This window comes from Ctenocephalides felis, unplaced genomic scaffold (genome assembly GCF_003426905.1).
Source record: "Ctenocephalides felis isolate EL2017-DRISC unplaced genomic scaffold, ASM342690v1 CF-g0.4_SCAFFOLD_01886, whole genome shotgun sequence".
In the NCBI taxonomy this organism is placed as follows: domain Eukaryota; kingdom Metazoa; phylum Arthropoda; class Insecta; order Siphonaptera; family Pulicidae; genus Ctenocephalides; species Ctenocephalides felis.
Genome location: NW_020538040.1, coordinates 139001720 through 139015388, shown reverse-complemented (window position 1 = coordinate 139015388; position 13669 = coordinate 139001720). Strand labels below are relative to the sequence as shown.

Sequence of the window (13669 nt, the reverse complement as noted above, 5' to 3'; positions counted from 1 at the left end):
GACTAATTTTGGTCTAAAGGTATAAATTTTATGCAATGTTTGAAAGGCTTGTAAAGAAAAAGCAAACGATATTTTCAGTAAAAATTGTTCACCATATTTGGTGACTCACCCAGTTGGCCGGGGTTCGATTCCCCGCATGGGAATTTATTTTTAATCCTACTTTCTAAATATATTCACTAAAATTAAATAATTAATTCTAATTAATTTAATTTTTTTCTAGGCTATGCCAAAACAATGAACTTTTGCCATGTCCCATGTTGTCTAGTGGTTAGGATACCTGGCTCTCACCCAGGAGGCCGGGGTTCGATTCCCCGCATGGGAATTTATTTTTAATCCTACTTTCCAAATATATTCACTAAAATTAAATAATTAATTCTAATTAATTTAATTTTCTTCTAGGCTATGGCGAAACAATGAATTTTTGTTATATCCCATGTTGTCTAGTGGTTAGGATACCTGGCTCTCACCCAGGAGGCCGGGGTTCGATTTCCCGCATGGGAATTTATTTTTAATCCTACTCCCCAAATATATTCACTAAAATTAAATAATTAATTCTCCTTAATTTAATTTTCTTCTAGGGTATGACAAAACAATTAGTATTCGATATATCGGAAAAGACAGTTTGGAAAAAAATGCTTTTAAAGTTTTGCGGAGAAATGAAACAGAAGAGCATTATCGTGGTCAACCAGTTATATCTAGGAAAATAATTTAAATTTTGATTAATCGTATCCGATACGTCACAAATTTTACAGCACTTGATAGTTGTACTAGTACGATAGTACCTGAAGTTACCTTCTTACGTAGATGAAGTATTGAAAAACAGAGGCAATACTAATATATAAAAAAATGAGGATCAACCAAATGAGTACCTAAAACCAGTACCAGATATAACAATAACAAATATTGCTTACTAGCATTACTAGCCACCTACAACATTTCTTAATTATTTTCTTACTACTACAAATCTTCGGCAATCTTTAGTTTTCATACTATCTTTTTTTTACATAAATCCTATTCTTCTTATACTATATAATTTTTATCTTGTCTTCTTCATATAAATCCTATTCTTCCTTATATTTTTTCAACTTATTTCCATTCTTTCTTTTTCTTCTTTTTATTATCTATTCCTTTCATCTTCTTACATCTTCTGCTATTTTATTCCATTTTAATTCTATACATTCTACCATTCTAATTCAAATTCTATACATTCTGATATCATTTTTTACATACACATTACAATTGAAATTTTTATACATTCTGATATTTTTAATTGCCAAGAATCGATCGAAGGATCGTTGGAAGTGATTTTAATATATTTATTATATTAATTTTAATTTATTCTGATCATAATAGCTTATAAAATTGTATTATTTTTATTGCATTTATTTTGATACAACTAGTACTCCCCAAGTAATATGCATGTCCAATAAAGAAAAAAAACTAGTGGAGCGCATGGCATCGTGCCTTAAGGCAAATTGCTGGAACTTCCCGTACCAAAAATTATTATTTTTTAAAAAGATTAACATTTGTGAAAAAAAAATACTCTGAAAAAATTAGGTTTTGGAGAAATTATAAATTTTTTGACAAAAAAATACTTTTTCTTGAAAAAAAAGACTTTTTGAAGAATAATTTATTTTGAAATATTTTGGAAATTCTGAACTTTTTTTCAAAGCAATCGTACTGCTTTAACTGCATAGAGACGAAGAATCGAAGCGCGTAAGCGCCGCGTCGCAGTCTAACGGATAAACATTGGTACGGAATCCATAGGAATGTAAACAAAAATGATATACATTATTAAAATCTCTATAAAATATCTGATAATTTGATGTGCATATGTCTAATGATCATTTTTGACCGCCAAATTGGCGTTTTTTTATTACTTTTTATACTAGATTTCAGAAACCGCTAAACCTTCATGATCAGTTCTTCATGATTACTATAATTTGCCCTACGGGAAGTTAAAAATTCAATGTCGTTTAAGATCCTATTGAAAAACGCCTGTTACTAGTTATCCCTGTTACATTAAGCCCCTAGCTCCCCTGAACAATACTATGTTAGCGAAGTTTAAAAGGTAAAATACTAATTACCTTTAAGAGTCATTAATAAAATAACATAAGCCTACGTTGTACATACGGTTTACCTGAAATAATCTTAAGCACATCCATTTCAAGCTAAAGCAAACGATTCGCCGTGTACAAATATATTTGGCTACATTGCGATAAAGACAAAGACATAATCTGACCGAAAATAAATATTGATTTTTTATCATGCGATAAGTTAATGGAACATATTTAGCGATAAGTATCCAAAAGGGCCATAACGATCGCGTGAGCAAATGTGAAGCAGAAGTTAAAGTCGAGAAGTATTCGGAATAAGTTTTGCGAGCGAAGGCGTCCTCTGCACGTAAATGCGCGATCGACGATGTCGTTTAGGGAAAACAATTAAACACATGGACAATCTAACTAGGTCAACACAAAAATATTCAAAGTGTTCCGGCCGGACTCGACTGGACTGAACTGGACTGGACTGGACACATTTTAATAACTAGGTTCGTGAAACTAAATTGAAACTACCATAGGGCGGCGGTTGGAAATTATTCAGATGTGTAAAAATATGAGGCATAATCTCGATTAAGCCTGCTTTGTTTTACTACAAGTTTCAACATGAAATAGGTATAAGAAAAAAGTGCCAAGTTAGCTACATATGAATTATGTCGTTTTATTCCATTATAATTAAGCATAGAGCTTTTGTTACAAACCAGTCATTGCAAATTGATATTTATTAAGTACAATATTAAAGTAATCTTGACATCACAAGCAAATGTTATGCTTAGTTTTCACTCTTGATGCACATCAATAGTTTAATATTAGTCTCATTGGGCAATTATATTTAGTGATTACAAATAAATTTCTGCACATGCAACACATTTCCTGCTATAATTCATAATAATATTTTTTTATCTGAACTGTAACAAATTTTTAATGATTTGAATTATTAAACAACATTCAATTCTAATCGATCGAGAGACGTGCTTATTGGTTTTTGAACAAGGCAGATCCAGCTGGTTTAAAAGATACTGGGCAAAAAGTGCCAAAAATTGTAATTCAGTTTTTGAGGGAACGGAGTGAACGATTTGAATGATTCAAAAACATTCTACTTTTAGTAACAAAATATAGAACTTATTAAATTTTTTGGAAGGCAGGTCCAGCGGTTTTGAAAATCCAATGAAAACAGTAAAAAAAATGCCATTTGGCGGTCAAAAATGATCATTAGACATATGCGCATTGAATGATCAAAGTACAAATTTATTCCATATTTTTATGGGTTTCGTACCAAGATCTATTATGTGCAAACGATAGACTGGCAACGCGGCGCTTATGCGCTTTGATATTTCGTCTCTAAGAAGCAGCACGATTGCTTTGAAAAAATTCTAATTATTCAAAAAAAAAAAAAACAAATTTGTTAAAAAAAACAATTTTTTTTCAAAAATTTCAATATTTTCCAAAAACTTTTTTTTTCAAAGTTTTCAAAAAGTTTTAAGTTATGGTACGAAAGTTGCAGCAATTTGCCTTAAGGCACGATGCCATGCACCAACAGTTATCATACCTTGGATCGTGTTTCAACATAGACGACATTTTAATTAAAAATTGCAAAACATCGTGAATTCCTCAGTTGACATCAGGTGGCAAAAATGTTCACTTTTATATATAAAATAGTCTGGAATTGAATAAATGCAGTGGAAAACTTGCGATATTTTTTAAAAAATTATTAAAATATTTTGTTAGTATCAACAATTGACTCATATTTCGGAAAATTTAAAGTATCATCGCCTGATTTATGTAACAGTTTATATCAAAAATTAATTTTTGAGTCATTATAACTATACACCTTGTAACACAAACGATGAAGATTATTCTATTGAAATAGAACCAGATTTTGAATTAAAATTAAATTAACTCGAAATTAAGAAAATGAGTTTAAACTTATCACTAAATGACAATCGGGCATGAGTAATGTCAACTTTTATATAAACATACTAAAATACTAAAGAAGAAGGCAGAAAACTATTTTCATTATTTGCTTCCATATATAAGATAGTTAGAAATTGAATATATGCAGTGATATGAACCCATATTTCAGTAAATTTTCAGTATCATCCGTGTGATCTATGTCAAAATTTATATCAAAAATTAATTTTTGAGTCATCACTACCAATAACAAAAATGTATTGTTGTTCAACACATTAAAATAGAACCAGATTCTGTTTTCGAATTAAATGAAAACAGAATTCAAAACTGGGAATTGAGATAATGAGTTTAAGCTGACATCGGGCAACAGTAATGTCAACTTTTGTAGAAACTACCAAAATACTAAAGAAAAAGGTAGAATACTATACTCATTATTTGCTATATATAAAGTGATAAAGGACAAAGTATATATAAAATTTGGTGCGAATTAAAACTAATTAATTTGAATAATATAAAAAAAGTAATTTTAATATAAAAAAAATGAACTTACAGTGTAAAAAAGCCAAAAAATAATTATTTTATCATATCGTAGTAAGCAAAGAAAAACATTACAACACCATAACTTTTCGAATTATTGAAAAACTATATCAAAGGGAATAATAGTTGACTAACGACCTGAGCGCTCGCACGTGTTTGTTTCGGTGAATGAATATTTACATCATAAATAATGTGTAGTGCTGTGATTTGAAGATTACCGGATAAAAGAGTACTACGAAATCCATTATGTTTGAATACGAAACGAGCACCACTCCATTCCACTCGACTTTATTCCACTCCACATATATTACAGGGTACAATGTTCCTGTAGTGGCTCTAATTAGAATTAATTTTCGACGCTTATTTTCCTACTAATGCGATAAAAGATTGTAATAACCTATTAAGTAATGACCTTATAGTTGACATAGCGCGTTCGATATGGAGATATGGATAAAAGATAATTAACAAATAAATATTATGTTCTAATTAAAGCACATTAAGGTATAATATAGGGTAGAGCAGAGCGAGACTTAAACGTCCGCGGGTAAAAAGATTCATCAACTATAGCTCAACAAGTAAAGTTAAGAATTTTTTAACAACAATGTTTGAGAGTAGAGGGAAAATGATGTATAACAAGCTTTCATCTTGATTTTTAGGATGTTGCTATCGGGAGATAAACGGCAATGTTTGAAAATTCATAACAAAAGTATTTTCTTCTATTGTTTGCTGTTTGGTTGTGAGCACTGTTGTTTAGTTTGCGAGACCTTATAATTTTTAAGTATACGTTATTGATTTGTTTTATAAGATATATTTTTAATTGTAAGTTAGATTCAACAGTTTTTTTCATAAAACTGTCTATAAAAGCTTACTTGTGGATGGGGTAAAACCAATTAAACTTTTACCTCGATAAATGTCTAAGAAATAAAAATAAAATGAAAAAGGAACTTTAGTTGAAAAAAAAATTTTGCTATAAATAAAATAAGTAAATAGTTATCCCAACTCTGCTGGTGAATATTTCTAGCAAAATACCCGATCAAAGTTATATACTGTGTTATCTCTATAAAAAATGTTTCCGAGTAAAAATGTATATTTTGCATCGGTTGATTTATGTAGCTATTATTTCGTAAAATTCCTAGAAAGTTAAAAATAAGACATTAGTCAACTGGCCGTCTCATTTTACCCGACGATGGGGTAAAAAGTATTAGATAAAATTATTTTGAAAAACAGAGAAAAAACACATTTCCACAATGATTAGCTGGGAATTTTACTTTTTTAAAAAAATAGTTGTTTGTTTGATATGTGTTATTTGTTGTGATATAATTAATTGGTGTGGTTTTCACAATATATATAATTGCTCAAAGTCAAATTAGACATTTGGGCCCCGTCCTACCCTATATCTTCATATAATCTTTTCAATCGTATAAATTCAATTGTGTATATATTACAAGATATAGTGTACTTAAAAGCTAATTTAATTATTTTTTTATTCATATTTTGATATATATATATATATATATATATATATATATATTTAAGTAAAAACAGTTTTTTTTTTATTTTATTTGGTCTCGCTTACTCTGAGCATTTAGCCACCTTTAACATTTCATTTATTTTTATTCTATACTATCTGTTATATCATATACAATCTATTTATATACATCCTATACTATATTTTCCTCCATTTTTCTTTTTCAATTTCTTTCCATTATTTGCTTCAATTTGACTACTTTATACTCTTTCTTGAATTCATGCTCTTTTATTTCGAATTTCTAATTCTATTCAACTCCTTGCTTTTTTATTTCTTCATTCTTCTTTTTGATCCCAATTAGTTCTAATTTTTTTTTTCTTACTCCTAATACAACTTAGCTATTCGAATTCTGTAATTTCGATTTTTGCTCCTAATTTTTATTCCTTTAATAAAGTTTTGATTGACAAAAAAAAATTACTTAACAAATCCAATTCTATTTAATTTCAAATTAATTATATATATCATTTATATATATATTTTCATACATTCTGAGGCAATGACAGTATTCGATCCAAAAATCCCTGTCGTATGAATCCATTAAAAACAGATATCTTTACTGCATGGTCGAGGCTACAAACACTTACGCCACGTACTCTCCAAATCGTTTGTAGTATATCATTTCGAAAAAATTACTTCCAAACATTTCTGCTTGATATTGAATATTCTGGTATATAGTATTTAAAAATATAAAGATGTCTATACTCCTGTGAGATTGTTTTTTTTTTTAATTAAAACGTTAGACTTTTAAATTAGTTTTTATCATATTATGTTACGCTAAACAAGTAGAAAGCTCATCCGAAAATAAAACTAAAAGCCTCGATTCAACTAATAAATAATATATAATTGAATACACAATATTTGAAAATTAATATTTCTATATGTAAAGAGTCACAATATAGGGTGTTAATACGAACGACTAAGATACGGTTAAATCATTGTCCTTGTCTACAATATAAATCTTATATACGAGTACATCTAGAGACATAATTCTGTCTATGGTCGCTTTGGAGGCAGCTCATTAACGCAGTCATTCTCTTGCTCGGCAGCCCACGACGGCCCCGGCAGGATATTGTATCCTCGGAGGATAAGCTTTTGCCACGCGGAGGACGTCGACGATCGTTGCCTCCATGTACTGAATTTAATTGTAACCAGAGGTCCGATGTTAAATTATCGAGATATTAATTATTAAATTCACTTTATTGATTTATTTATTCATAAGAAAGCCGTGATCAATATTATTTCGAAATCTCATCAAGCTTGCTCGTAATAACTGATTAATAATTTTTTGAAGTAAAACTTCTTTAGGCGTGACTAGGGTGTAAATCCGTACAAATGCAACGGAAGTGCGTTACGGCAGATAAGATAACATAAGAGTCGAGTGCCAATGATTCGTCATTCGCTCTTGATATTATTTCTATACGCGTCGATTGTGATTAATCGTCTTGTATGTGAATAGAGATCTGTCGTTGCATGCGTACCGATATCAACATGGAAATCGGCATAGAATATTATACCGTGTCCCGTGTAAATAATTATAATGAAAATAATAAAACCAATGCAACATTTGTGCCGTAAGTTTATTGAAATAATTTCTATATTATTGGCAGTTTCTATAAATCTTTGAACTTATTGAAATGGAAAATATTTTTTAGGCAAGACAGATATTACAGCTGTTCAAAAGTAAAAAAAAAATACAAGCAGTCAATGAATGTATGTTAATTTTAATTACATGAAGTTCTTCAAACACAATTATATGATGAGTAAAGTTGCGAAAACAATATTTGTTTATGCGTTATTTAACATATTTTACTGTGTGAACAAATATTATAGAAGTTACAGCATAGAAGTTACTTCATCTCTCTAATGAAGATTCATTTCTAAATGCTAATTACAATGACAAACCGATCATGTGATATTTGAAACATGACTTTAATTACATTATTGTTTTTAAATAATTTTACATATTTCTAATGCTATTATAAATATATAATTTATTATTTATCATTATATAAATGTGTATAGTGGTTGACACTAATTAATGTGTTCATCACGAGTGTTACCATATTACAAATAAACATTCAAAATATTCAAAATTGTTTTCACTTAAATGCCATCTTGTACAATAGGAAATAAGTTTTACTTCAATTGCGGGTGAACCTTATGCGACCTCTTGTTTTTACTAAATATTTAATCATGAATTTTGGAGTTTCTTGACGTTGAAACCTAATATATCTAGCAGTCTATTTGTCAAAATAAAAAAATAATTCACATGTTTTTATTTTATTTTTGCGTTTCGATACTTGAAAAGTGTCATTATCCAAAAATTTTATAATAATTGCAAAATTCTACGATAGAAAAATATTCAAACAATTTTTTAAATATTTTGTAATAATTATGCGTGGAACGAAAGAACAAGGTTAAAACATTTTTTATATTTTAACTGACACGAAAATACCAAAACATAACTAAAAAAATATAAAATAAGAAGTATTTAATTCTAAAATGTTTCTAAAAAATGTTCTAAAATTAAATTAAGCATCATTATTTAATTTAATAGATGATTGAATAATATCGTTATCTATTTGATTAAAAAAAAATAAAAAAGCGAACGGATAAGGATGACTGAGTACGGTTGTCCCACTTTTTTTACAAACAATAATTCTGTTAATTCACCAGTTATTTGAGAGAAAAATAAATTAAATGGTAATTTGAACTTTTGTGGTGAAAATAGTGAAATACTGTTCTTAAATACAATAGATTTGTCATAAAATCAAATCATACAAGAAAAGTGCGAATGTCATATAACCTATCTAGCTGAACTACACTGATTTTGACACAGGGACAACCGAGGGAGGGTTGTGACTCGCAAAAAATATGTATAAACACAAAAATTGTTTATTATGACTTTTATTGTGGTTAATAACATAAAAATGTAACACAATACAACATGAACATTTAACAAATCTTATGAATGAAATATAACGATATATAACAAAACATAATTTTTTAAACAAAGTTAACAAGAAATCTTTATAAAATCTTTTTTTGTTGTATTAAATATACCTGTTCCTTTCTCTTTTTTATTTTGTTTTAGTTAAGTTAGATTTCTTACATCTATTTAACCCCTTCGCTTACCAGCTAGTATCCAAATTTACGGGCCAAAAACGACACTAAGGTCGGCCGCACGCAGTGGCATAAACAACTTGGCTCGGCGTTCGAAACTGTACAAATCATAAAATTCCTGTAGTTTGTATATACACGTGCTCGGTACAATTAACTTCACAAGATGTTTGATAAATAATTACATTTATTCTTAAATAAAACTGAAAATTGATTATTACAAATAATAAATTTATACATATTATTATAAATTTATATATTTGTGCGAAAAGTATGTCGCTACCACTGTCAGTACTACTGGTAGCAAAGTCATCACTGCTATGTAATTCATCACTAATTTTTTCTTGAAGACATTATAGTGTGTATTTTTTTTAAAACTTCTTACAAACCATGTATGTATATGCTTCACCAAGTTTCGGAAATGTATTATTTATGTTTCGTCCGGTAGACTTGCGACGACTCTAAGGCGTCCTATTCGTGTTTGGACCGATAACCTTGCGACGACTCTGAGGCGTCATATTTGTGTTTGGGCCTAATACCTTGCGACGCCTCTGAGGCGTCATATTTGTGTTGGGCCGATAATCTTTGGACGCCTCTGAGGCGTCTTTGTAAGCGAAGGGGTTAATCTTCACCCAAAAAAGACGAAAAATACATGTCACAACCGTGCCTACAAAATTTGTCACAACCTAACCCAACGCACACTTTTAAATACAAATCACCATTATGACTGAGCTAAATTATTGAAGCAAAAACTAATTGTTGGTATTCAGCTATTAATGTTCAACTTACATAAACATAACAAAGAAAGTGGTTTTACAGTATACAATTAAAAGACATTATTAAAAGAATTCGAACATGAAAACATACTTTTGACTCTTCAAAAGCAATGCGGACTACAGATCATACTAACGTAAGGCACTGACTGAAAGCAAAAATGGGAACTTGTTCTTGAATAATTATAATTTATTCTTCTCTATTTGGACCCTATCTCAAAATCTGTATAGTTTAGCTGTTACGACGACTGTCACTAGCGTATCCTGACACAACCGTACCCAGTCTTCTCTACTTTTATCATATTTTATTCATTTATTTATAATTTTGTTATAATATTGTAACTATTGAGTTGATTTTCAACATGTCCATTTAGTATACATACAATGTTCCTTTACGGCTAACAATTGTAAATTCCCCAAATTTATTAAATGTTTTTAAGTGGACAGTTGTAAATAAAATAGAGAATAAAAAATAACAATGATTGTTCTAATTTATAATAGCATAATATACTAAGAGCGTTTGATGATATTATTGCAATATAATGTAATATGCAACTTAAATTATCGAGAACTTCATATGTTTAAAAATGAAACATTTTCGAGAAGTTTTTTTAATTTAAATTTAAATATATCGTTGTATTCGTATTTCATCTTTTGGTCAACCTTTGGTATAGTGAAATCATTAGTATTTTGTATAATAGTTCTAACAAATATCTAATTATTACAAAATATATAACAATATAGCAACGATATTACAGAAGGACAGTTAGAGAAATCCTGAACATCTAAGCGAATATTCCATAGTAGACTTAATGCAGACTCCCTAACTATCTCGTTGACATCAGATAAGGCAGATGATGAAGAGACGCCATCCAGCAGGAAATACATCGTGGGCCTTGTTCTCATTGTCGTCGCGATTCGATATAGACTTGCATTCTGGCTGAAACCTCCCTTGGCCCATTGTAGAAGCGCATATCCAGTACCATCAAGTGCATTGTGAAGCGTCGGTCTGGGGGCGCCTCGGAAAAGCCATCGCTCTTCGGACAATGCTTATTTAATTATGTCCGTGTGCCCTGAGCCGCATCCACCACGACGGGTTATCAGGCAACGGAACAACATTGATGATAGCAAATAATCCAGTGAACGACGTCAGATCGTAAGGGATGCATAGTACCTTCTATCTGGTACGGGATGTGACTTGATATTGTATCAACAACAACTATTAGTTGAATTCAACGTTCACAAGGGCGCAGATTTACTTTGTCCAATTAACAAATTTTTGCAAAAATTATTTTATTATGTCACAACAAATTTTACTTTTTATGAATCGCAAAATGCTCAAAAAACTTATTTAGATAATTTAATACATTGACTAGTTTTGAAGAAATTTTTGTCTTAAGGCCAGTAGACGATATATGAAAATAATCGGCTTCATCATAAGAATTCAGTTTAAGTAACTGTAACAAAAAAAATGTGATAAACTTTTCATCTGTTTATTTTCAACATGAAGTTCTATGAACATAATTTATAATAGAGCATAGCGAGGCCCAAAGGTCCGTGGGTAAAAAGGTCCACCACCGATGTCTCATAAACCAGTAAAAATAAGAATTTTTAGTTAAGTTAAGAACAATATTTCATCAATAAGAATTCATTTTAAGTAACTAATAAAATTGTGATAAACTTTTCATCTATTTATTTTCAAAATGAAGTTGTATGAACATACATAATTTATAATAGAGCATAGCGGGGCCCAGAAGTCGGCGGGTAAAAAGGTCACACCACCGATGTCTCATAAAACAGTAAAGTTAAAAACTTTTTAGTTAAGTTAGGAACAATATTTGAAAGTAGAAGAAAAAATGTGAATAGTCAGTCAACAATTTGATTCTTACGATGTTGCTAACGGAAATTAAACGAAAATTTTAAAAAAACCAGAGCAACAGTTTTTTTTATTGTGAGCACTTTTTATTGTTTAGATTACAAGACCTTGATAAAAATTTTAAATATACGTTATTTAAATGTTTTATAAGATGTATTGTTAATTTTAAGTTAGATTCAATAGTTTTTTTCATGTAACCACTATAAAAGCTAGCACCTGGGTGGGGTAAAAAGGACCAACTTGACATTTATATTTCTGACGAAGTGCCAGATCAAGGTTATTTACAGTATTATATCTCTGTAAAAAAATGCAGCCATAAAATTTATATTTTGTTGGTTGAATAATGTATATACGTATATTATTTTGTAAAATTCCTTTATAATTAAAATAAAACTTTGGACTGTTTGCCTTCTGGCCGTTCCAATTTACCCCGCCTATTGGGTAAAAAGGAACAGGTTGCAAATTTTTGAAAAGTAGAAAAAAAATCTAAAATCATAAAATAGCTGGGGTTTTCACTAAACATAGTCAGATAGTTGTTCGTTTGATATGTGTTATTTGTTGTGACACAACTGGTTTCGTTTTCACATTATAATTGCACAAAATTAAATTGGATGTTCATGCCCTGCCCTACACCATATATAATTGTAATAATTAAATGGAAATTTTTGACGTATTTTATTCTAGTCTTTGTTTTAAAAATATTTCATACAAAGTGTAAAGTGTAGACGGCAACGGTGATCAGTACGAAACACGGAATAAAAAATACACATTGCATGTCCTAAGTGCGCGGTACATTATTCTAAATTTTAATTGATTTTTATAATTATATCACTTTTGATAGCCCTATAATAATTTATAATGTTGTTTATGAAGACCATGGACTCTATCACTGTACATCAATCTATCAAGTTTCATTGAAATCGTCAAAATATTTTTCCAACATTTAGTGAGGAAGAAGCGGCAAGACTGTTCTGTAGCAAAAAACTAATCAGTACGAATCCCAATAAATATCTCTTGAACAAACAGAATTTCCAAAATTGCGTTAGGACCTTTGGATTAAAATATGGATAAAATATTCATATTCCTAAATGTGTGCTCTTATTTGTCAATTGTAATGAAACAGCTCGGACAATAATTGCACAAATCTTATCAATGAGAACCCTTGTAAAATGTCTTCTTAATTTTCTTAGTTATCCGTCAATGATATATGGAATTTTGGCTCACATACGCATACATACATATATTATCAATACCAATTTCAGGTCATTTAGAATGACTTGAAATATTGAAAAAAAATATGATTCCTTAAGAACTTGAAAAAATCGTGTAATCAAATATATATTGGTCACTTGACATTACCAAAAGTTTTAACCAAATTTTACCACATGAAAGACAATAACCTGCGGCACGTTGAACACATGGATATTAAAAAAAAAACGATTTAAGTTCAAAATTCAAACCAAAAATCGTAAGTTTCACAAAATTATTAATAGGTTAATGAAAGTCTATAGTTGGTAAATTTTTAGTAAACATTGCAGATTCAATTATATTCAGCTATTTTAGAGGATTGATCCCGAGTAAAGTAAAAAATGTCAATTACAATAAAAGGGCAAATTTACATTTTTTACTTTTAGTAAGATAACGATTTAATAATAATTGAATCCCGGTAGATGTACACAAAAATAAGTGTAGTGTGATAAACTTATTATCCTCTTGCTCGATTTATCCAAAAATGATTGCAGGTGGTTAAAAACTATTTATGTTACATGCCTAAACTATAAGCGTCCTTAAATAAATAACTTCAAAATATGATGTTCGGCTATGTCAGCGAGCGATTATAGGAAACATTAGAGAAACCATATTCTCC

The 13669-nt window shown here is 29.7% G+C and overlaps 2 non-coding genes across 2 annotated transcripts; both read left to right on the top strand.

Annotated features, from left to right (window-relative positions):
• The first annotated feature begins 250 nt into the window (after positions 1-250).
• On the top strand, positions 251-322 carry Trnae-cuc. Its single transcript has one exon. It is a non-coding gene; the product is annotated as a tRNA-Glu (tRNA).
• A 107-nt stretch (positions 323-429) lies between these two features.
• On the top strand, positions 430-501 carry Trnae-cuc. Its single transcript has one exon. It is a non-coding gene; the product is annotated as a tRNA-Glu (tRNA).
• The last annotated feature ends 13168 nt before the right edge of the window (positions 502-13669 follow it).